The sequence below is a fragment of the Lagopus leucura genome, unplaced genomic scaffold (assembly GCF_019238085.1).
Source record: "Lagopus leucura isolate 7727_CA_CO unplaced genomic scaffold, USGS_WTPT01 Super-Scaffold_73, whole genome shotgun sequence".
Taxonomy (NCBI): Eukaryota; Metazoa; Chordata; class Aves; order Galliformes; family Phasianidae; genus Lagopus; species Lagopus leucura.
In genome coordinates, this window is record NW_024962252.1 from 60690593 (window position 1) to 60716769 (window position 26177).

At 41.1% G+C, this 26177-nt stretch overlaps 1 long non-coding RNA gene across 2 annotated transcripts in view; it reads right to left on the minus strand.

Moving 5' to 3' along the window:
* Positions 1-13696: 13696 nt before the first annotated feature.
* Positions 13697-26177, minus strand: part of LOC122185189 — a 71016-nt gene continuing 58535 nt past the window's right edge. The window contains exons 2-5 of one of the 2 annotated variants that reach the window (XR_006180777.1): positions 19168-19267; positions 18388-18467; positions 17995-18212; positions 13697-15253 (exon numbers count right to left, since the gene is read on the minus strand). This is a non-coding gene — a long non-coding RNA (uncharacterized LOC122185189). The remainder of the gene's footprint in view (positions 15254-17994; positions 18213-18387; positions 18468-19167; positions 19268-26177) is intronic. The other variant, XR_006180781.1, reaches the window with a different exon arrangement.

Genomic DNA, 26177 nt, shown 5'->3' on the forward strand with positions numbered 1-26177 from the left:
GAAGGGAAGGGAAGGGAAGGGAAGGGGAGCCCATCCTCTTCCACATTGCAGGGCAGGACTGTCTGTGTGTCATCCCCCTCACTTAGTCCTGAAGGACATCTCTTCAATAGCACGCTTGCTCCTGCTGTGCTGCTGGAACAACTGCTGAATTTCAGTTAGCTCTCAAATCTGTTGGCAGTATTTCCCTCTTCCCCAACCTCATTCGGTCATCGGTTGCATTGATGAGGCACTGACAGCCTCGGTTCCTAAGCTACCTTCCATCTGTATTGCTTGTCCCTCATTCTTAAGCCATGCAGGCAGATATTGCCTCTACCAGGACTCAGGAGCTGCAACTCAACAGCAGGTGATGGAAGTTCCTTACACCTTATTTTTTATGTTGAGGACCTTTCAGGTATGCCTGCTCTCCATTTCTGCAGGTACGAGTATCATTGATCTCATTTTTGTCTCCTTCTCTTTCATGTCTTTGTACATAGAGCTTTTTCTTCTCTTTCCAAGTCATCCCCTGACAGCTTTTGTATGTTTGAATTACTAGGAGCTAGTGTCTAGTTTCATTTTAACAACTTTGTTCCTGTGCTTGAATCATGGCTGCAATGGTGAACAGCACAATCAAAGACTCCTCAGACAGACACGGCTTCGATGAATCCTGCTTGCTGTCCCTTTGAGCACCTCACACAACTCTGGAGTGAGTCCTTCATCTACTGGGTGGCTGGGCAGGCTCTGGGTCTGACACAGGCTTTGCTCCCTTCCTGGACTCCTCAAATTCAGCCTGTGGTGCTGAGCTCAGCACTCAGGGGCTCCTCATTCTCTCCCTTTCCCCACCTCGTAGCCAACACCAAACTCCTTACTATCGCTTCCTAGGTCTCTCTTCAAGCAAATCCCTCTCCCTGCCCCCCATCCTCCTCCTCACTATCCCCATCTGTGCAGCCTGGGCCTCCCTGTCCCCACACACTCCCTTCCTGCAGCCCTATTCCCCTGCAGCCCCTTTGTGTTCTCCTCACATGCCTGCTTGCAGGCCCTTTTCATGCTGCCTCTGTGCCTGGATTTTCCCTCCAAAACCTCATCTGGTAGGTATTCGCTCTCTCTTCCTCCCACCTTATATCCCTTCAGAGAATTATCTTCAATAAGACTTAAACAGTGGCCTCTGCCACATTCATAAATGCCTTTAAACACTGTCATTTTATTCTGAAGAACTTGCTGCCTCCAGTCATCTCATTAGTTTTTGCAACATTCAGGCTGGTCTCGCCTTCATTCACTTTTTCCCTTCTCGTCATTCACCCCCCACCCCCCCCCCACCCCCTTCTCATTTTCATTCCCTTCTGTTTGTTCTCCATTGAATTTGGGCTGAAAGCTTTTCAGGGCATCTTTATCTTGATGGAAAAGTGCTGTGCATATTGATGAAAGGAAGCGTGGAAGGATGGAACAAAAGTGCCCCACTAGCTCCCACACTTCAGGAGGCGCAATCTCTGAGCTTCCTTAACAAATACCAGACAGAAAGGGCAAATTGACAAATGATAATAATTAATTAGGGATTTTGCATGTGTCAAGGAGTGATTTCCTGAGGTAATCCGATAACCCTGTCTATGACAACAACTGGCATTTTGCCCTCCCGATGGAAGGCAACAGAATCCACCCAGGAACTTCTCGCTACCTTTCAGCACACAGGAGTGGCACACACCTAACCCAGGCTCCCAGCATCTCCAGATCTGCTGCGAACGACCCTTGTCAAAATTCAGGATGATTGCATTTTACATTCTCCCTACATACATACAAGATCTGGCTTTCCATTCTTACAAATAGCCACTAAATTTCACTGCTAACGCAAGAGCAATGAGCTGCCCAAGTTTTTCAGGCAGGTAATTACATCTGCCTGGCCCACATTCTTCAATCTGTGCTGGAGATAATATATATATACCCAAAAATGGACTGTGAAGACTAATATTTCCTTCTCAACATACACAAGAGTTAGATGCATGTATCATTTGTATGATGGCCCCTGATGGTAATTTGAAATCAAGCAATTACTTCATAATGGATTGCATGAACTTAGTAATCTAGCATCAAACATAAACAGCAGAATGTTTTTGCATTGTTGGCAGTGTGTTACTGAATTAACACCTTAATTAATAACAAAGAAAGAGCAAAAAGATACCAAAATAACTCCCTATGCAGGGTAGAACATCAATATGATTCAAAACTACAGAGGATTGGGTACCTCAGGAGACTGATATTACTAACAGCATCTCGCCTCAAGGCTGACTGGATTATTACTGCAGTTAGTAATGTCCTTAGACTCCACATCCTACTACTCACCCCTTCAGAGAAGGGGTCTTGTTTCATTCACAGAGATGTTTCTGTCATCCACAACTCATACCTTTCTACATGCTCTGCAGGCTTTCTGTTTGACTGTGGGGCATTAATAGTTGCAATACATTTATATAAAAGACAGGACAACCACACTTCAAAAACACATTTCTAGAATAAAAAAAAAAATATTAGCAAGCCGCCTCAGTAGTTTCCAGGGAAGAAACTTGGGGCTGAATTACCTTGTGGACTTAACTCAATTTATAAGAGTTCTTTCCAGAGTGGAAGAAAACAGGGCAATGACACTGCTTCTGCATCTAAACCTCCATCCAGGCATGTGAGTCTCAGACCTAACAGCAAAGGGCAGCTGGATTTCCCACACCTGGGAGGACTTCCCCATCTTCGTGGCATTCTTGTGGAACAGAATTTCTACCACAAAGAGCAAGCCCAACCTCTCATCTGAAAAGTAACTTTTGGGAGCTTCATTATCATCAACCACTACTGTTAGAGGAATCTCAAGATTCATCCTTCCAATTTATTGACCTGAAGTTATTCACTGGTTGTCAAGAAGAACTGGATCTTTTTTCATGGTGAATTTTAAAGAGAGGATGTAATTGATCTATGCATTTGACTTCAGGAAAGTGCTAACACCCATGAAAGCTCATTTTCAAGGGCTTGTGAAGTCTCATGTGCCTTTCTGATGGTGCTAGAGAAATCTATAGTAATATTCTCACAATTAATTCCTGAGCTTAGGCCAGCAGAACCCCAGGCACAGTCCTGGAGCTTGACAGAGTGATGAAAGCAGGCTGTGGTCAGCAGCCCTTGTATAATTGTTAAAAAAGTGACCAGAATTTTACTGCATCTTTTTTCTTTTTCATTAAGGACAGGTTTGAGCTGTGAAGCAGCAATTACATGATTCTAGCTTTATATGACTTATTTTTACTGCCTTTGGACTATGTATTTACAAGTTTACTTGTCAAGGCTTTGAAACCTTGAAAGGGAATCAGCAACAGTCTATTATCCTTCATTTGAGTATAACAAACTAAAATGACCAACCTCTGTTCTGGATTAGTCCCAGGTAATTCTGGTTTTAAAAAAAGGCACATGGTCAGTACAGGGAACACTGAGCACCTTAGGATCTCCACTTTCAGTTGAGCTCTCTTAAATGCAGTTTAGGAGCCACCTCTGTCACTGGAATGCACAGTGGTCCCCTTCCAGTGTATACAGTGCTAGAGTCACAAGACCTTGGCTCAAGCATTTATTTATTTATTTATTTTGCCAGTGGAATATTGGGGTGGAAGAAGACTGCACTGAGCCCTCATACATGTACACAGTATGCTTGAATGTCAGACAGCTGGAGAGATTAGCGAAAACCTGGTTTAAAACACCTTATTACTCCACTGTAACAATCCAAAATGCTGTAGCCATAATACAATTTTAAGACGTGGTGGGTTTAGCCACTGCTGCAAAAGACTAAGTTTTATTCTGGTGCTTTTTAATAAGAGGGAAGGAAATGCCTTGCATTGCTCAGCAATGATTCCTTTGGGCAATTAGGAACGACATCAACAGGCTAGAGGGAGGTTTGCCCAGAAAAATGAAGGGTGCGGGCCAGAAAGCAACAACAGCAGACCCTTGGAGGTTTGAAAGCAACATGAAGGATACCCAGAGGCAGGACCAGGAACATCTTAAATCAGAGAAAACAGCAGTAGCTGCATAAAGCCCATGCTGTTTTCTGTTTTCAGGTTTACAAAATCTCTGCAAATGAGTAAGCCACACAAAAACGTTAAAAGGTTGCAGATAAGACACGGAGTAAACTCAGCTGTATCTGTGTCACAACCAGCAATATGCTGCATTCCTGACTAGAAGATCCCAGATACATTTTGGAAAGGACTCAAGCTGGCAGGCTCTGAGCCAACACAATCTGTGGGTGGGTGCTGGATTCTTGCCTTGAAATCCTCTCCTTGCCAGCTAACCTATGGAGTAATAATGGCAACAGTTTTGGAGGGAGATTTCATAGTGTTTAAAGTTAAAAGAGCTCATGAGTCGATCTGCCATAGCATCCTGTTTATCATTGGCCATTTAATTCCACTACTGTTCTTTCTATTGAGAATTATAGTTTTGGTTATATCAAAGCAATTCATACTTGTCAAGCAAGCTATACTGCATGCTGCAAGACTACAGATAGGATGGGAAGAAGGAGCTCAAATCTTTGCAACCACAGGTATGGTAAGATCACACATCCCTTGTAGGTGATCCACATACTTCCCCTAAGAAGAAACCAGAAGTCTTCCCAAGACTTGGGTGAGAGATCAGGATACTCATTTTTTACCGTGATCTGATCAGTTTCAGACAGGTACCTCAAAATGAGAACTCCCTCTACGAACTACCCTATCTGGTTTCTGATCTACAGCTGTGGCCTGTCTTTGAGTAGACAAAAGAAGGTGAAAACACCCCCAGAATGCATCTTGCTAACTGTGCATCAGAGGGAAATATCCTGCCTAACCCCTGTGGGCAGCCAGCTGAAGCCCTGGAGCATGAGACTTTATTTTAACACCAGGATGTCTTCCAGAAAGGAAATGGGGGAGGACAACAGGATGGAAAGATGAAGTATGAAAACACAGCACTGTCTCAATTCCAAGTAAATCTGTCACCTTCCAACTCCAGCACATTACACAGGAGACTTAGAGAAGAGAGATTTTCAAATATCGTACTCAGAGGTATAATCAAGTTATAAACTCCCAACCTCCATTTCCACCCTATCCAGTATTTCCTATCCAGCGGCAGCAGAAGGAACCTTTAACAAAGAACTTAGAACAAGGTAGTTTAAGCCCACTGAAATGATAGTAGCATGAGAAATAAGTATAACAGAAAACTGAAAAATAAGAGAGCAAGCATTAATTTGCAGCTGAGAAAGAATAAGGCAGTTTATTCTGTATGTGAGGAAATAAATATTAACAATGATGACATTTTCAGGTGGGCTAACAAGAGCAAGCAGCAGAAAAATGGTAGCGAACAAGGGGGAAGCAAGCATACTCTGTGGGTAGAGGGAAAAGAAGCACTGTGTCAGCATGAGTTACCCATGAGTTACCTAGAGATGAAAGATGAAAAACGTGACTCATTCACTATTTGTAGAAGTATTTTCCAAGTATTTGGAAACAGACATCATAGTTCCAGCATTTAGCAAATAAAGATTCTAGAAGATAGGCTGACATTATCTTCCTAAAAGACTAACACCTACATTTTTTTAAAGCCTTTTGAGATATTTATGAGTAGCCGGGGGGTGCACTTGGAAATGTGAAATTTAATTAGTGAGTCACTACAGAATTATGAGGCATAAATCAGGTCAGCTTCATTTTTATGCAGTAGCTGTTGGTCTTAATTCAGGCAAGGAACCAAGAGATCCAGCCTAACGGATATTCGGGATATCTGCCTTTTAATCAGGTTCCATGTGAACTGGCTGCTGAATAATCCACTTCAATCATTAACAGTAGTTTTTAAAAAACGTGCCTGATTCTGTATTTGGCATGCTAAAAAGACCATTGAATATTGCCATTGGGAAAGTTTTGTATTTTAAGAATGGGAGTGGGGAAGTGGAGACCTAAATGTGGAGGGTTTGTACCCTGCTCTGGAGCTGGAGAACGGCAGGGCACTGATAGGGTTCTACCTTCATCTAGGTCTGACCATTCACATCATCCAAAAAACTTCACCATTTCTGGCTCTGCACTCTCCAGGCACTTTCCAAAGGCGGTTGTACACACACACAACAGGAGCTGGGAAAGGCTTGGTGACTTAGCTCAAGTTACACAGCAAATGTTTGAGTTTGTGCCGGGGAAGCAGCCATGGCTTGGCCAGTGGAAATGATGAGCACAGACCATTAGCAGATTTCAAAGACTCACACATCTACCAAGGTCATGCTCAGTGCTGTTGCTAGCATCATTCCTACTCTGCAGCAGCAGAATTTCTTCCCTGGATAATTCCCGTCTAGCTCCTTTTAATGTGAAAAATTGCTTATCTTCAGAAATACTCATCTCTGCTCCCATATTCCCTGTGCTCACCCATCTTGGCACCTCCGTCAGTCAGTCCCTGCTCATTCTGGCAGGTGCTGCCTCCTGTTCTCTGTTAAGAGAAGAACAACATTAAAGAAGGCTAGCAGGTGCAACAAGAAGAGCATGCGTTATTCATCCAAGCCCTTAAAAGAGTAAAATGAAAGTCGCATCCTATCATGTCTGGTATTAAAAATAGAGGTATATGGAATATCTAAACAAGGCAAGAGCTATTTCAGTTTTTTTTGCACCAAAAGTAGCAACTTAAATAACTGGTCAAATAATTCATTTATTATGCACTTTCTTCATTTAATGTGGTTTAAAGTGGTTGCTATGGGCTTGTGCATTCTTCTTTCTTCCTTTTTACCATGAACACAGAGAAGTTCCTCTCATCAAGGTTTATTGTTTTAAAGTCAAGGTAATGGTGCTTGAGCTGAAAACAAATTAGTCAAGCTTTAAAATCTTGTTAAACTTGGTGATCTAAAGTTATCCAGATCAAGAGGAAGGAATATTGTGATATAAAATTAATGGAACTCTATAGATAGACATGCAAAAAGAAAGCACTGTTACTTTACACCAGTCTGTGAATAACTGAAGCTGACATTCTTAGTCAAATAGCAGCAAGCTTTTATACAAAAAAACAGAGGACATAACGATGTGCCCCAACAGAGTATCTGCAGGAAGCACACAAGCAGAAAGCCTTCCTTGCAGACGTACCAACTTTGCTCTGTTCTTCCACCCAGCCAAGCCTGTAGTGTGTTTTACAAGGCAGTGTTACTGTGGTCTTTCTTTCAGAGATGCTCCGGACAATTTACTTGCTGTGGATGGCTCATTTTACTCTTTGTCTATAAGGCAACAGCTCAAGGCTTGAAAGTGCTTCATTTCAGACCAATTTTTTTGAAGGAAAGTTGTAAATTAAACTCAGCAACTAAACACTATGCCCCAACTAACCTGACACAGGCATTTATAACCATTGCTTTCAAAAGAATGAAAAAGTTATGTGCAACAGTTGTAGACTAGAATCCTCTATGCATTACTAAACCAACATCATTCAGAAGCAACTTCCACAAAGAATCCCTACGGTATTTCCATGTGCAATCATCAGAAGACACAGAATGATCTCAAAATTATTAAACAAATTAAAGTAAATATCTTGAGACCTCTCTATTTATTAATAAAGAGTTGTGGAGACACTGCTCTGCTATCAGTTCTTCTGTATATTTTTACTGCAGTGAAATGGATGAATGTCCCAGTTCAGCCTGTAGCAGGTAATAACATTCAAAGATGATATTCCTGGTGAAGCACACAGAAGGCTATTTACATTCTCATTAGGGCTCACACTTTGTCCTGTTAGAGTAGTGGAAGAAAACACAATTCAGCATTTGATTTAGGGTAACTGATCACACCTACCCACAGGTGAAGTAGATCTGGATCTCTACCCATCAGGTAGAGAGGTCATACTTTTAAAAGTGGCAAGTTTTTCAGAAGCAATTCCATGAAAGCAGCTTAAGAGGCCAAGCACTGTGGAGAAGACAGATTCGACAACTAAGGCCTCAAACTGGATCCATCTCATGCCTCTGTGAGAGACTTCTTGTGTGACTTAAGCCTTCTTTTGACACCTGATATGACCAAGCAGACTTCTCAACCTAGCAAGGATAACATCAGGACTGAGCATTTACTGCTAGACATACTTAGGGTTTGTGATGATGGGAAGCTTCAGCCACTCCTTAATGAGCCACAACTGGCACTGAATGCATGCAACTATCTCCTTACCCATATGACATCAAAATAGAAAAAAACAACACCACAATCCTTCTGCATCAGCTCTGAATCCAGCCCCAGATGATCGATTTTGGATTCCCATGCTTTCAGTAAAAAGTGTCTAAACAGGTTTCATCCAGTTTAGTGGTCATAAAAGTATCACCATTAAACATCAGCAACAAATATTTTGTCAGGGAACAAAACAAATAAAATACCTCAGAAATCAGAGCTTGCCCATAACAACTGCAAAACAAAACAAAAACAAAAACAACAACAAAAAGAAACCAACCCAAAACACACGAACAGTCTGGTTCAGTAGAACAGCAAGTCTGGGGAGATTGTTTGTTTTTGTTTCTTGAGACACATAAGGTTTGCTGGTGATGCACTGTCACATTTCCCAAATGGCTCAATAAAAGTGAGGGTTTCTATACGCAGTGACTCACCACTCATAGGGCCATCCTGCAGAGAAAAGAATGACAACACAGAAAGAGTTTCCAGTCCTAAGCTCCCATTAAGAAAAAAAAGAAAGAAGAAAGTTAAACAATGGCCAGTCCAACCCATTTATTTAATTCATAGGGACTGACTGTGCAGAAACATTTTGTGTTCTAATCTTTTATTGAAGGTTTGGAAAAGCAGGAGCACTAAGGTGCCTTCTTAGCCATACTCCCTAGCCTACAAAAACCTTCAAAGCAAAACCCCAAGGAAAGCATACAGACCTTATCAGAAAAGGGTTTGTGATGGTGTCCACCACACCTGGCCTAGCTAACACACCTGACTTTGCCCATTTCTCTATCTAGGCAGCTACTGCTGAATGCTTTCTGAAACAAAGAACTTAACTACCAGTCAAAATTGTAACTATAATCAAGAATAAGGAAAATAAGTCTCATCTATTAGAGCTTTTCTGGTCCCTCCTTTGTTTGAAAGCTTCATCCTCACGTTGCTTGCCCAGCACTGGCTGCTGAGTACATCCCAGGGCCACACAGAACTGCACACCCCACTGGGCAGAAAATGGGCTCTGCAGCCCTGCAGGCATGGCATGTATCACCAGGACTCTTGGCTAGCACACAGACGTGCAGAACTGTAATCTGCTGTAACTGAAATACAGATATCCATGGGCACCCCAGAAGGCAGGGAGGGGAGCATCGTTCTCATTTGAAGAAGGGGGAAGCAAGCAAAGCCCCTGAGCAAATTTTTATACATCTTCCCTACCTACTGCTTCCTAGCAGCTAGAAGAATGCCCAGCTGGCTTTAAATGACAATGTGCACCATTGGTGACAACCAATGTTGCCAGAGCCAATTTACAGACAAGCATTTTTATGTTGCTCATGGTATTTGGGTGGGATTTTCCTATACACATTCCACACACATAAACAGTATTTCAGCAAAGCTTCCAGGACTAGAAATCTAACCCAACACTGCATCCAGGCTGGACTGGTCAGACACTGCATCAGTGCCATTGCTATGGGAACAGGGCTACGTGGAGGAGTCTGAAAACTCTCTTGCCAGTGAAGATCATATGAAACTCTCTTGATGCTTCTTCTTTAATCTCCCAGAAGACCTTTCACCGCTGCTATTCCTTGAGAAGGAGATTTCCTTTCTTTAAAAGAGGCAACTAAACTTCAGCACCTAGGAGCTATATTATCAGAGATATTACAAGAGTGAGAAGAATCTGAACTTCCTTCAGAGCTTGTCCATTAATATTACTGAGTCTGCTTCATACCTATTTACTAAGATGAGAACTACCAGTGAGCTGTGGTTTATAATCCTGGTGATGATTTAGAGTGCCACGAGGGCAGAATGCTAATCTGTTTCCCACCCTCATAAAACAGAATGGTTTCCCAGCAAAAATTTTAAGAACAAAACCAATGACAAGCCTTGCTCACAAAATATTAACAACCTGCATATTGAGTTACTTTTCCAATATTATTCAAAATTCAGACTAAAACCTTACAAACAATTCAGAGAAAAAAAAGGAATCTACTATTTATGAAGGCAATTAAATGTGCAATCACTTTTCTTCACTGATAGAAAGAAATAAAAATCAGCCTTGGAATCACCAGCTTGCCACATGAATGTGAAGGGGTTGTGGTGTTGTCATATCAGAGGGAAAGAGTCAGGTTCAAGTCTCTTTAATTTAACAGAAAGAAAGCAGATTGTAACCTGTGACAGAGGTTCCTGAATCATAAGCTACTGTTCAAATAGGAAAAACACCCATGGCAACAGTCATTGGAAGATTACAACTGAAACGGCCAATTGCTCACCGAGCAGGAACTGCTTTCTCATAAGCCAGCACACAGAAATGCAATGCCAAAGATCTGCAGCTGCATGCAATTCTGCAAGCACTGCACACAGAGACTTGTTCCCCAGTCCTTACTCCTAGACAGAACTGAAGCATTTCCCTCACACTGTAAACTTCTACCATAGATTTAGAGTATTCTGATCTGAAAACATGCTTTACTCTCCTCAATAAGAAGTCTAATTAGATAAGCACAGAAGTCTTTTGTTCTTCACAGCTGCAAACCACCTGTATGTGAAAGGATGGTACTGCATTTTAGACATAGGGAAGCAAGACAGGTACGTTGTACCATGCACTGGATTTGCATCCCATGAAGCAGCCAGGGTCATGCTTATCCTCTATGCACACAGGAAGCCATGAAATCCCCACAGCCCATGCACGTGTTTTTGCCTCAGATCCACGCTGAATTAGAACTTGCAGCTATACCATCACAAAGAGCTTTTATACATCCATCTTTCATGCATCATACCATGGCCAAAACACACATGCCTTTCACACATGGATTTAGCACACATCTTTTATATTAAGATACAGCCAGGCTGCTGGATAAAGGAACTCCTTCTATTCTAGCTGCATACAATGTCTTCCCATCTGGCCTCTACCGGAGCTTCCTTTGGAAGATTATACTTCACTGCTCACCAGCCTCACACTTTCTTGTCTCCTCTCCCTTCAGCAAAAATTGGAACTAGAGTGTGTCTTTCATCTTCCTCCATGAAAAACCTCACAGAAAGGCAGAAACCGCATTGATCTCAACAGAGCAGACTTTCTACAGTGAGGGCTTCATAGGAAAGTTGTACTTACAAGCAGTTTTCTGTCATAATTCAAATATGTTCTTTTCCACGGTCCAATTATTTTCTAATAAAGGCAGATTCGTCTGCACTTTTATTTGTAATTCTGCTCTATCCCCACCCCCAAACTTAACTTGGAACAGATCCTGCCCCAGGCCCAGCTGCAGAGAGGCTGGAAGGAAGGGCATTGTGCTGTCACATCAAGGTCTCAGTCCCTAGACCATGCTAACCAGGGCGACCAAGCTCCCAGCCCACCTCTGCTCCTGCCAATGAGAAACCTCTGCCCAGCTGAACCCTCTTCATTGGCCTGCATTTCAGTAAAACCAGGAAACTGCCATACATTGAACAGTCACCAGGCCTCCAGCACTACTGGTGTGGGCACCTAACCATGAGCACTTACTAATACGCCCTCTTGGGGAAGGAGGATTAGCAAGAACACAAGCATCACAAATCACAGACCTTGAGTTCCAGCCTCAGTTCTGCCCAACAGCAGCACCCAATTACTCATTGCTCCTCCACACCATCCCTGTCTGCCACAAGTAAATACTGCAGCCAACATGCACCACTGCCTTTGTTCTGCATGGGGAAAGAGGAGCTGGGGAAGAGAGTACAGAAGGGCAAACTCTCAACTAATTAAATGCACAGGCTTTGCAGTAATGGTACAGGCTGGACATGTGGGTGGAAGGTATGCACTGCCTTCATTTTCCAGATTCTTCCTTTTCTTTGGTCCCATGTCAGCAATGCTGCATGTACACCAGCTTTTGATTTTTATGCTTTTGTGGCTTAGGGCCATTCGGGTTGCTATATACACATAAACATACAACATAGCTGTTTCACAACAAAGATTTTTGTGCACTAATACTGCAGAGGGTTTGCCATCAGAAAGTACAACTGCAGACAAGAAAACCAGTTCTAGCAACAAATTGATACAAAGAAGTGTTATTTGAAAAACAAACAGAGAGGGGAAAGAATGGGAACATGAGGAGAAAAGCAATACCAAATTCTTTTGCAGATATTTATTAAACAAAAGGACAGAACGGATGCACTTGTCCAAATTATTTTCTGATGTAACCTCATAGGCTGCAGAGGAAGAGTGAGAATGAAAGTATCTCCTTTGGAAACACATTATCTGTTCACCCTATTCAAGTACACAGGCAAATCACCTTTAAAACAACAAACAAGAAATTTTTTAAAAAGTCATTATTGGATTCAGCCAATTCCAGATTGATCAGCTTGTCTATATTAATCTCATTTTCTCATAAATGAGTCACTAGAAACAGGAAGGTTCATTTTGTGGAAATATATATAAAAAAAAAAAAAAAAATCAGATTTAAAAAATGATAAAGCTTAATTTAAATAATTAAAACCTGCAAACCTGGGCCAATCATGCAGATGAGTAAACTTAATGGGGCATCATTTCTCAGAGTAGGCAGAAATGACCAGAACCAGGTGGAAAAAAACAGTGTGAACACAGTCTCAGATGATCCATAGATGTTTATCTTCTTGCTTGCCTTCACAAGAACAGGAACACTGGGCATCCTGGGTTCTACTGAATCTTCTTTTATCCAGGTTTGGTCACATTTCTCTTGTCCAGAGAAACCTGACCAAAGCTTACTCAGGATTGTTCAGAGGAACAAAGAAGCATTTCAAGGGCCATCACTATACATTTGTATTTGTTCCAAGAGGGATTTTTTTTTTTTTTTTGAAGGAAGAGCATAACAAACTTAGGAGGTCAGGCAACACAGTCTGCAAGTTGGATCTCTCTTTATTTCGTTTCCACATTGCATATGACAATGAAAGGTTGTGACATTCTAACTGGTTCCAGACTCCATCAGGCTGTCCACAATGAATTAGAAAACAATAAAATCCAGATGCTTTCTCAAGTAAACACTTCCCTTCTTAGCAAAGTGAACCAAATCCAAAGGATACTGCTGCAAGTATTTTTTTTTGCTAGCATTATTATTTTATGTGAAGGTATCTTCCTCTTTGCTGGCACTTCAGTGTTCTTCCAACACAGTAAAACCTCTGGTGCTCTTTTCCTGCATCTCTGGTACTGAAAGCCAAATTCTCAAGAAAACGTCTCACTTACATGAATGACTTTAATTTGCTTGTAGATATTTAACAAAGCCTACATCTAAAATAACACTGTCAAGTTAAATTGGCCCCTGAAACATAGTTTGCAACAAGGTAGAGGAAGGTGAAAAGATTACTCCTGCAAAAAATGGCAAGTCAACTTCTAAAGCAAAAAAAATTGTGTCCCAAACAAGCAACATGCAATTGCTTATCAGAAAAGAAAAATATACCTAATTCTTGTTAGCCAGGCTGTGAAGTACAAAAGCAAAACTGAAAAAAAGCCACAAAAGCTACAATTAAATTCACTGTGTGAAACTGTTGGCTTTAATCTTTTAAAGCTCTTATTTAATAACACATGTAAGGACTTTTAAGCAAATTATAAATATTAACCCTACATAGAACTGTGTTTTTAAGAAACACTTCAAACGTGAGATTCCAATTACAACACAAAGCAATTTCCTTAGTAAATCAAAACCAAAACCAGAACAGAGACTTCCAAACCTCAGCCTGCAGATGTTAATGGGTTATCAAACGTTGACAAGAATATGAGCAACTCAGAGTTGAATCCTTCAGTACCTAGAACCACTCAAAGAAAGGGATTTCCACAGAAGCTTTTTCTAATCCCATTTTTTCTCAGTCATAAGTGCAGTTCAATTTTCATTGCCCTTTAAGATCTCCTGGGCTATAATGAAGAGAAAAAAAAAAAAGATGCTGACCATTTGCATAGCCGGGTTCCTTCCATTACTGCCCAGCAGCACAGCAGACAGCCATCTAGCACTTAGCAGCAACAACGGGTATCTGTCTCGTGGCAGACAGTGGTTTCATTCCCCTTTGCCATGGATGTGACCTTCCATAGGTCCCCCCACTTTAACCCCCACTTAGCTTCAGCAGTGATCTGGGTGAGGGCAGAAGCACTACAGCAAACTCTCTTTAAAATACAGCCTCTTGTAAGGTCTGTAGAAGGAACTGTTTGATCCAGAAGCAGCTCTGAGAGATTAAACAATTCCATACCTACTCATCCTCCAATATCTGAATGCATTTTCAAGCTTAAAGGATTGACAGGAGTTTTTTGCTTTTTGATTTAGGATCTTTAGCTAATATGCATCAGTCTGCCTAAAGGGGGAACAAAACCCAGCAACAACAAACCTTATCCCTGATCTTGTCATCTGGAAAGCCAATGAGAGATTTCACTAAAAAGGGATCAAAAGGATCTAACTGCATTTAATATACAGTATGTATCCTGACAGCAGTCAGGGCAGTCTCAAAAGTCAAGCAGAACTTTCCTTTTTACTGTACATTTTCTTCCTGGAAGAAAAAAAATCCAACCACATTTTAAGGAAATACTGAAAAACAGCAGTAAGATATGAGTAGGATGAGGCAATCCTTGGTGAAATCTGAAAAAGTAGTCACTGCTCCATGCTTAATGACATCAGAAGAGCTGAAAATACTTTTGCCTGCTAAAACCTGACCTCCAGCCCCTAGATTTTTCTCAAACAGCTGCCCTTGCTACCACAAATAGCTTCTTACACCCCTCTCACCCCCTCAGCTCTGAGTAGCACTGGGGCAGAATTTCTCCCTTCTCTGAGTCCACATTGCAGAACAGGAAGAAAGGCTGTGTTTGGGACAGCATTCACAGAAGAAAGAGAGGCCCTGCTGCAATTTCAGATTGAGGAGGCTTTCAAATTACTTCATGTAAGATGTTAGATACTCTCAGCTTTGAGACGGGGAGCTCTAAGTCTTGCAAACTGTTGAAAACAGCTTCTTCCTTTATCACTCATTCTGATAAAGTGATTTGGAATGCCTTAAAAAAAAATCCTTGAGAGGAAAAAGGGGATGAGACATTCTTTACAGACGGCTTAGATAAAGGGGATATAAAATTCTTCTGACCAGGCCACATCACAAAGGTTTATTTGATAAAAGCAACATGTTGATTTATTCCATTCCTTTCCCCTGCTGCACAAGCTGTGAAATACAGGCAGATGATGCAATCCCTTTGAGAGAGAAAAGGAAAAAATAAAATAAAATAAATACAAATTTTAAAACAAGTAAGCAAGCAGGCAAGAGACCGTTTCTCAGCACAGCATATCGCTGGCATGCCCAAGGTTATGCAAAGCACTAATGCAAATGCTAGAGGGCCACAGGAGTGCCTGAGCTCACTGCACTGCAGGCAGGGCTGGGTGTGGGGGCTGCAGCCCCTCCGACGCATGGAACGCTCCGCAGGCTGCAGCCAGGCAGCAGAGCACCAGCAACAGAGAAGCAACTTGAAAACCAAACAAAGCTGTCATCACCATTTGTGTTTATTAAAAACAGAATCAAAAGCAGCGCTGGTGATTTCTCCTAACTAAAGACTAGCAGAAAGTCTTTTGTTCTGGTGTCTGAACTCATCAAACATGCTTACCCTTTAAAAACAAAACAAAACAAAAGCAAAGGAAGGAATTACAGCGTCTAAAATTGTGGGTGATCCTAATTGATTTCTGCATAATACATTTTCAAGACTAAATCACTAAAATTTATCTGAATTCAAGGTATTTTTTTCTCCTTGGAAGTGAGATATTCATTATAAAATGTTAATTTACATGTGAAATATCATAAAATTTGATTAAAATACAGCATTAGAGGATATCACAACATGAGTTCATTTTTTCAGTGTAAGAAAAGATTTTAATATAATTTATGTATCTATTATCTACAAACGGGGCCAATTAAATTCCTCATGAAGCCTGGAAAGGCTTGCTTTATTCCTCTGTGGCTTTGAATTAAACAGTATCTAGGGTATGGCTAAATCCTCCCACTTCTCCCATTCTCATTTTATTGCAACTTGAATCTCATGATATTTTAGCCTTTTGGAGAAAACCACCCTGGTTCTGGTTTGAAAGAAACAATTCAAGGCAATCAGTTTCTTCCATTTCTGTAACATTAAACAAAAGGTGCATTAACTTTGCTTAAAATCTACAACAGTTGAATCCTTCAAAGACCAGACAATATACTGAAAAACGAGCAATCAGACTCCACAAAAAAAAAAAAATAGAATAAAATCCTATGAACTTCTCTACAGCACGAGAATAACTAAGATCCAGATCATTCCAGTATGTCCAATTTCAAGCTAAGCACATTCATTTCAAAACTACAGTGTCTTCCTAGACTTCATCTCGCCTGTCACAGCCAATTAGTCAAGGGCAATTGTACAGAAGGGCAGCACATAAAAAAAAGAAAGATGAAAAAGAAAGTGGCTATAACAGCATAGATATCAAAGAACAATTATATCTTGGATATAAATTATGCCTTCTCTCAAAGAAATCCCATAGTCTACCCAGGAATCATCCCACCTGGCTCTGATATGTGCTGAACAATGGCTAGACACTGACACAGCAGCCTGTGGCAGGAAGTGAAGAAGACCTTGGTGAGCTGAAATAATAGCAAAGGAAAACAGAGTACAGGGACAACAACACTAAATGACGTTCTTGTCCATTGAGCTTCATTACCAAGAGACCATGACAAAGCACAGAGGTATGTCCTAGACTGCCTGAAAATGCAGCAAGATGCCATCTGTGGACAAGCCCTTCTTTCACTGTATCTCCTGATGAAGGAATCAGCCCCAGTCTCCAAAGGTCAGACCAGTGGAGTAGGTGACTCAGGAGGACAATGGTACAGATTTTCAATTGTTCACCACCTCATGCTTCAACCCATGCTTTTCTATAGTAAGTGCATTAAAATACTTATAAAACATGTCAAAAAGCTTGCAGGGATGAAATCCCATCTGAAGTTATCACATCAGATCTTACTTTGTTGTACATTGAAATGTGTGGGGCTCTGCACAGAGCTAATGGCCAGCATCTTTGAGATCTGACTGGCAGGTATGCCAGCCCAAAGAGACCCAGCTTGAAGAATACAGGTTGTACCACTGCACATGCAATCAAATCAATAAACAAAATAAATAACATTTCCGTGAGAGAAAGCATGACAGTGGCCAGAGGGTCAGATTGCAAATGATCTACTTGTACCTGATCTGGGCACTATTCTGCATCGGTAGTGCTGTTTAGGCATTTATAAACCTTTTTGGAAGAGTACACCCAGAACAGCCATTCTGAACTGAACAGTGGGACCTGAAAGCCTCCACCTACACTTCTGAAATGTTCTTCAGATCTGGATAGACCAGCCCTGCTGAATCCATCTCCAGACACCAGATAAACACTGTAAATCCCTTGCCACCACCCTGCCATAGAAGCATCAATCACATCATCGCTGAAGCAATTCCAAAAGTCTTCAGCACTGAAATTGCAGACACAACCTTAACTGACCCTGGTCTGACCTCTGTTAAACAGTACCAGGAACAAAATGGCTTTTGGTGTGTGCTGTGTCTGACTTGCAAGGGAGAAGGAGGATTTCTACTGCTTTGCAAAACCAGAGAGCAGAGGTACTGCATGCTCAGCCTCAGTGCTCCGGCAGTCAGGACACCGGTGACAGCAGCCCTTCCCAGGAGAGGGACCTCAGTGGCGAAGATGTTGGCTGTACCCTTGCATACCCTTTTATGGGAGGATAACTAAACCTCTATCCTTTTAAGCTAAGGGGATTGCAAAATATTTCCAAGTGTGAGCAAATGTCTTTTGGATGGGCCAGATCTCGTCATTCAAAATGAACTGTTAGAAGCCTTAGTATTTTAGGTTCTCTAATAGGCAAGGCAGAAGTTATTTAAATACACTGCACAAAGCAAAAACCTCATGTCATCTCCCACCTCAGGTATACAGAGCCTTTCCACTTCTCTATCAAGAGCAGCTCTGGTTGAAGCATCCCTGGTTGGAACATGCTGCAGTCTCAGGGCTGAGTCTGGGATCTTTATTCACTCTATCTCATCAAGCAATGTCCATCACTGTTGTCTGTGAGCTACAGGTGTTCAGTATGACTAGATTTCTGGCTCTGGGCTTGCTTAGAGATCTTCAAGTTTATCAGAGACTGTGTATGACACAATTTATGCAAGAACATAAGAGAAGAGACATTTAAGCTTTCTCTCCAGATCTCTTCTCTCCCTTACACCCAACGGGATTACAACTAAAGCTGCCACAACTGGCATTGTTGCCCCTGGGGTGCTACTGATGGGCAAAAAGAAACCTGATTGTGAATGTCTCACCTCTCCTCATCCCATTGTATCTCCATAAAGCACGATGTGTAGGACAGTTCCCATCCATTACAGGATACACAGGCTATGGCCTGTAATTAACGTAAAAAAAAAAAAAAAAAAAAAAAAAAAGAAAAAAGATAAAAACCCAATTAGTCAAAAACTTGCTTGTTGCTGCATACCAAGGTACAGGAGAGAGATTTTAAGAACTTCAGTCCAGAAATATTTCTGCAGTTCATCTTTTGAGGCACTGCTCTTAAGGAGATGCATAGCATGGCAGATATCAAGACAAAAAAGAAAGCTTTGAGGGCCTGCAGAATAGGGACCCGCTCATTTGCCCGATTCACATACTCCCAAATCTTAGATTCGAGTGTTATTAGATAAACAAATGAACAGATATCTTAACACCTTTCCTTTGCAACACCAGTATCAGAAATACAGAGGGATCGGTGGCAGCGACTGCTGTGGCCACAAGCCCTGTTCTTATCACCCTGTGGTGTTTAGCAGGCCCTTGCCTGGGTAGTGTTTCCAGTGGACAGAGTCCTTTTACTGCCATTACACTCCTTGCAAGTGAATTCCACACCAACATGTCTCTGCAGTTGAGAAAAATAGCTCAATGCCAAGGATTTACGTAACAGGTGTAAACAGTAAAGGAAATACTGAGGCCAACCTACCTACTCAGCCCCAAACCCATCACCAAGACAATAAAAACAAAGAAACTAAATAGGAAAAAAAAATCCACTAATTCCACAAACACAGTGACTGCAGTGTTAAACAAACATGCCAAATTACCTTGTGAACTGCCAAGTGCTGTACTACTAGGTTTCCTCCTGCGCAGCATCAGTGCTGTGACTGCGGGTCTGGTTAAGATCACTGCCTTGAAAAATAAAACCTGCAAGATAGGCCACATGGTTCCTTCAAACAATAAACCATCTTCTGCCTAGTTTGAACATCAGTGACGTGTGCACAGGAGTAAACAGTGAGATTTCAGCCTCCTGCAGTCAATGACAAAAGAACTCACGTGTGTTGGCACGATCAGGATTTTACCCCAACCTTAATTTATGCTTATTTAAAGCAAGCAAAATGGCAACAAATACACCAACAACACAGCAAACACCCCCTGCTTGGGAAAAATATTCTGAAGACATGGTAATATTTATGAAGTCAAACCACGTAGCATTCTGTTCCCAACACAAACTCTGGACAAGCCACTTCAGTTTTCAGTGTTTCAGCGATCACAGCTGTCACTGGGGGACAAAACCACATCTTCACACTCTTTTTTTTTTTTTTTTGTACAGCCCATCCAAACCAAGAGGAAAAGTTTTATCCAGAGCTGCAGTCTGATATTGTTAAGTGTTGACAGTGAGTTTAATACGACCAGCAAAACTTTTCCACTTCCACAGAATTTTTTTCCTTTTCTTTTGTTTTACAGCTTGCTGAAACTGTGATAGTCCACATCTGGATAGTGTCTGGTTCAAGACAGACACCAAACAGAAAAGGCCATGTTTGGGGTTAGAGGCAGGCATTCATTGCACAGTGCAGAAGAGCTGTTTTGCAAAAACAGGGGTGTGAGGGGAAGTGGGTTGTAACATTGGTGACATTTTATGCTGCTTTCTGAACCTCAAAGACCCAGTTCAAATTTAGTTTCTTGATCTTTCTTTTTCTCCGAACAGAGACTGTACCTCATAAAAACAATGAAACAGACCGTAAAGATTAACTTATTTCAAATGTTTCCAACAACTACCATGTAACACGTATAAACAGAGAGTATGAAATGAATTCTGCAGGGATCACCTTATCACACATAGCAGCCCAAAACACCCCTTGGTGTTACCACCTGGGCACAGTAGGAAAACCAAGTGGCAGCACTGACAGAGGACACCAGCAAACAATGGAAATAACCACCATTAACAGAAAAATAAGCAGAGATCAGTGGAGGGTACAGATGAGGATGGAAACTACCCTGCTATCCATAAAACCAGGGAGAGAAGCAGAATAAGGTGATGTTTTTTGAATTTCCAGATCTCCTACGTTAACAACATACTCTCTTTAAGCATGCTTGTGATCAGTTTCACTTATTGCCACAATTAATGAGTAATTACTTACTGCTGTAATGAACCATACTAAATCTTTTTGAAATCTGATGAGTTTAACAGCTGTCCAATATGTAGAAGAAAAGCATTCAAACAGACAAACAAAAAACCACCGCAGTCTGCCTAATTTCTGGAAGAAGGTATCAGAAACAAAGGCACCTCCTCCTTCAACATGGGCACATGCTATGCATGTGAAGGAAAAACAAGTTTTCAGTGGCTGTTTCTGTGAGAGGGATAAACAAGAAAGAAAAAAAAGAGAGAGGAAACAAACAAACAAACAAACAAAACAAGCCAAAGCAAACCACCACAGAGGCAGACAAGCTAAGGGAACACAGCATGACTAAGCACTGGGCTTGTGGACCCCACTCCCGTCAGAGCACATTTTGATTTACAAGTAAATAACATCTATTTGAGGATTTGTCCCATTTTCTCCAATTCCCTACCTCCCCAAACATACACACCCACTAGTGCAGCAATATAGGATTTTGCATATTATTTAGTGACATGTGAGGCACTGTCAGAGACACAGCATTCTCTCCATCATTTACTTGTCTTCCATTGCCATACCTGGAAATTTTCACCTGTTCAAACCCAGGAAGGCAAATTTATTTATACTATTTGGTAAATGCGAAAAAGTTGCTTAGCATTGTGAGAAATGGAAATGACAATACATCTAAAATGTTGAATAGCCATTACTCTAATGATTTGTCAGTGTCAGGGGGACAACTTTGGACATCTGAAATGTGGGGCTCGCATTAAAAGCAAACAAAAGCAGCTATATAACTCCTAATGTGCATAGAACTCATTATTCTAACATGCCTTACAAAGTCATTTTCCTCTCCCATGTGATTAAAAATACTTGAGGAACAAATGTGGCCATAAGACAGAACACCTCTGAAATCTGCTTTACAATGAACTGCATCACACTGCTCACAATTCCGCACATACCTGCTGACCATGAACCAGTTAATGCCATCTCATTCACAAAGAACTTAACAGACAATAAAGTGAATTGTAAGAACAGAAAATCCCATGACAAAGGAAGTGCATTAGTAAGAATATTTAATATTCTACCCTTGTGGACAAGAACTAGGTCACAGTTTCTCCCACAGATATACCTGCCAAAACGATGTAACAAATACACAATTATAAAATAAATTAAGCAATCAGGAGAGACAAAATCTAAACCCTGTTATTCTTGTTTCATTCCATAATAGATAAAAGAATCGAAGAAGAGATTGATACTACTGAATAAGAGCCATATCATTTTCTCCCACATTATTCTTCATCATGACATACTGTGAGCAGAGATTAAATAGAAGCCCTGATAAGTTCAAATGATACAGCTATCAAGCCCAGGTGTTTCTAATAGGTCCTTCACAATGGTATCTGGACTATTAAAAAAGAAGTAACACAAAGACTATAAAATAAGTGAGAGCCAGAGTTGAAGAGAAGGAGGTACTCAGAATAGCTTAACAGGATAACCACAGGGAAATGGGGATAGGAAGGAAGAGGCAATGCTAACATTGTGTTTAATTTTGTCTCCTCCCAGTCAGCAAAGCACGTGGGGTCTGATTCATCTCTTCTTTCTATTAGTATAAATGATAAGGGACCACACAGAAGACCATGAAGCTATTCCATTGTGAGTCAAGGAGAATTTGAAGTGGCCACAGATCTCTCCAAATTATCCTCAGGCTGAAATGAAAGTCTTTTCTCCACAGTGGCATGCAGGGTGAAACCTTGGCTTTATTGCTTCCCCATCTGAGTCGTGATTCAGGAGGTCTCTGCACAGCTAAGCAAGAGAGCAAGGCTACCACTCCATTAGTGCCTCCACTGAGAGCAAACACACCACTCACATGCAAGCCTTATCAGACATCTGAGAATCCACCAACCTGCAGACCGTGCTTGATCTTCTCCAAAGACACATTTCCATGGGGAACCACTTCTCTATTATTTCAAAATCTGCTGCCTGTGGGTCTGGTTGTCCTTCAAATGGGATGGTGTAGGAGCCATTCAAAGCCTGTTCCTGTCACAGTCGCTCTTTGTTACTGTTCCCACTCACAGTCAGCAAAAGAAGGGGATCCCTCTGAGATGCCAGCAGAAAATTACCAGCAGCCTGATGTTTAATAGCAGCTCTGCTTCTAACTACTACATATGCTTTTTTCTCTGTGAAATGTGATTTCTTTAGGATAGTGATTAGAAAGAATTGTGTTTGCTGAAGAACCGCTACAGTAATAGAGATAATACAAGCAAATTGTAATGTTAATAGTATCTTCTATTCATAGATCTGAAGTTTAATGACTAAAACTTGGCAGCGCCCTGGGACAGTTGAAAAAAGAGGTTATCTTAGCTGTTAGAAAAGGGCAAATGAACACACTGATGGACTAAATGATGGTTCCTTCAAAAGCAGGAGTAGAACCTGTAGCTGAGGTTACAACCCCAGACCAACGGTTGCATGCTGCTCTTCTCAGTGTTATCATTTAATCAAGGCAATTCCATTACTTCTATCTGTGCCATCCAGAAAAGTTACACCAGAATAAAACAGCAAGACTCATTGGGTAGAGATATTCCATTGTGACTCCTGGAGTCAAAATACAATTCTTCATTTACCTTTGTCATTTGAGATATATTAAATTAGTCACTATTATACTGGAACAACTAAGTCTGTGGATGAAATGTTTTTAGCCATCCTGCTACAATTCTGCTAGTAAAACAAGCAAAATATACCTACATGAATAAGCTCTTATCACCTCTCGTGATTCAAATCTAGTGAATTGACTAAATCAGAATTAAACTTCTTTCCAGATAAATTAACTTTTTTAGCGGTGTCCTTTACCCTGTGTGTTAAATTACTTGTCACTGTTGTATTGCACCTCCCTTACATGTACATACACACACATACATGGTGCTAAGAGCCACTGCCACAGCAAACTTCCACCTGTACTTGCTGTGTGTCAGAGCAGGTTAAACTTGTGGAGCATGTTGCTTGTCTCTGAGATCCAGTAACACTGTTGTGCTGACACTGAGCTACTCAAGAACAGAACAGCAGGAATCTACTTCCAATCCTATCACACTTAACCTGCCCACAATACCAAGCCTTGCCCGCGGCTCTGCTTAAACTCTTCTATTTACAGGTATCACTCTGCAACTTGAGGTGCTATGAGTCCACTGCACGTGGGGTCAACTGACGGGGAGCTTTTTGCTTCCTGTGTGTGGGAGGAAGACATGCTACGTGTTAGAAAGAAGTCCAACTATAGCATCAATACATGTCACCACGACAAGCCAAATTCAACAAAGAGAAAAGGACTTTTTTAGAGATATTTCCAGCTGGTGCACGTATTAGGCTCCTATAGTAGTTCAAAAGCATGAGAAAAGAAATGACATGAAGGGTTTCTGGGCTATCCCGTGTCAGCAACACAGGAGAGGCTTTGCAGGCCTGGATGAGATGCCTTTTCCTGCCTGCCCACAGCCAAGGCAGTCCTCTAGCAGTTGTGCACTTGCCATGGGGGGAGCTGAGGAAGACCAGGAAGGATCTGCAGCCCACTGCAGCACAGCAGTGTTCTCAGAGGAAACAAGCAACAGCACATACAGCCCAGCTATGCTGGGTGGCCATTTTGACCTACTCATTATTCCTCTGTAACTTTCTCACCAAACCTCCATGGAGAGTGATCTACAGCCAGGTAAGACCAGACATTTTGGGGGTAAGAACAAGAAAAAGTTGTTGGTAGCTTTTATTTTAATTATTATTTTTAAGCTTCATTACGTGCAATAGCAATTTCTGCTCTAGAGAACTGCACATAGACTCAACCATCCAGTTCACCTGAACCATGGATTTGTGTGTTTGAGTGCCTGCTTCCTACGCTGGGTTTGAAAGTGCTTAAATCCTGAGACAAAGGGACGCATGGCAGATTTACAATAAAAATTAAAATCAGACCTCTAAATGTAGAAATAGGAATCAGTGTGAAGCTCTGCAAGTACAAGAAATACACCATAGCAGGGGTGTGAGGCAGCCTATTGTGCTTCAGTGCTGAGCAAGATGGGGCCTGGGCCACACAGGTGTTTTACATGCTCACTCAGTGTTTCCCAGGCAGATAGCACAGGAGTCTGAATCCCACCACTCAGCTTAGCTGCATGAACTGAGGAGCTCAAGAGCTGATTTTGTATGCCTGTGCACAAACACCAGCACAATCCACTGTGCTAAGGCAAAGATACAAAAAGACTGCACATTACCTGTCAGCTTGGTTTTCAGCAACTACACCTGCCTTCTACTTCTAGAAAATAGGTGATCCTTAATCTAACTAGCTACAGCCCTGGATTTCAAAATAAAAAGATCCCTGATACATTGAAACAACACAAAAAAATGTATCTGTGGCTTCTAGCATTACTAAAACCAGTTAAGCAACAGCACAGACTGTACATTGACAGTTAGGAAGCTATGGTAGAAACTCATAAATGCAGTTAGAAAGTTTCTATTCTTAGTCTGAATTTGGATACTTCTCTCTTGTATACATAGACCACGGCTTAGAAAGTTAAATAAAATCCATTTCCTTATATAGCAGAAAGCTTTTAGGCTACAAGCATCCCATACCAGAAGGATTTTTCAGCCTAAAAATTACATTACGATGACAATTCAGACATTAATTCTTTGTTTAAGCCATGTGGATTGAGTAGTTCTTAAAATACAATACCTTTAATAAAAATTATAATGAAAAATAAATCCAGGTATGTATAGAAAGGGATTACAGAAAAGTCTCTCTTTAAGAGGCAGAAAAGGAGTTGAATAGAACTTATTGAGAATTTATAGAATTTTATAGTCCATGATGCATGTTTCTTCTATTTTTCTTTAGGATTATCCTACAGTATAGCAAACGCTTTGCCCCATACTGAACTCTGCGTGGCTAATAAAAATCTGCACAAACATACATTTGTATAAAGATTCACTTTCTTGTATCAAATGCCTTTAAAAAAACAAACAAACAAACAAACAACAAACCAATGAACTTTCTAGAGATTCAGCTGGGTATGGTAGGTTTCACTTCCTAAAACACCAGAAAACACCATTTCAGTAGTGCTCTTTTACAGGATATACCTACTTCAGTTCAACTGCTAGCAAACGGGGACAAACGTCCTAATCTTCAAGTCATAATCCCCACCCATGACTCACAGAATAGTTACAGCTCATTTTCTCTCTAATATTGATACAGCTGATAAAAAAGTGACAATCTGATCAAGATTGATCAGATTCCTTCAGATTCTAAGAACACGGGAATCCAAAGAGCTGTTTTTTTTATTCTCTAACAACTATACCAAATATATATATAGATACACCCTTCCAGAAGTTGGTGGCACAATCCCTATTTTAAAGAGGAACAATTACAAAGGCAGGGAAAGGTTAAGTAATTTGCTCAAATTTTTACAGTGAAATGGCAGCAATCTGAAACTTGACTTCTTTGTTTCTCTTCTAGCTAGAGACTTTTAGGTTTATCCAATAAACCAGCTGGGCTCTCACAGAAATACGTATTTATTTGTGAGTGTGCACCAGTAATAGCTCAATAGTAATAGCTCAATCACAAAATTTAATAGCATAGTAAATCAAATCAAATATGAGCAGAGTACCAGCACTGTCACACTGTCACAAGACAAAAGTATCTTGCATTTAATTCTGAGCACAGGAAAGCCACTTCTAAGCAGCATTGCTAACAGGGCCCA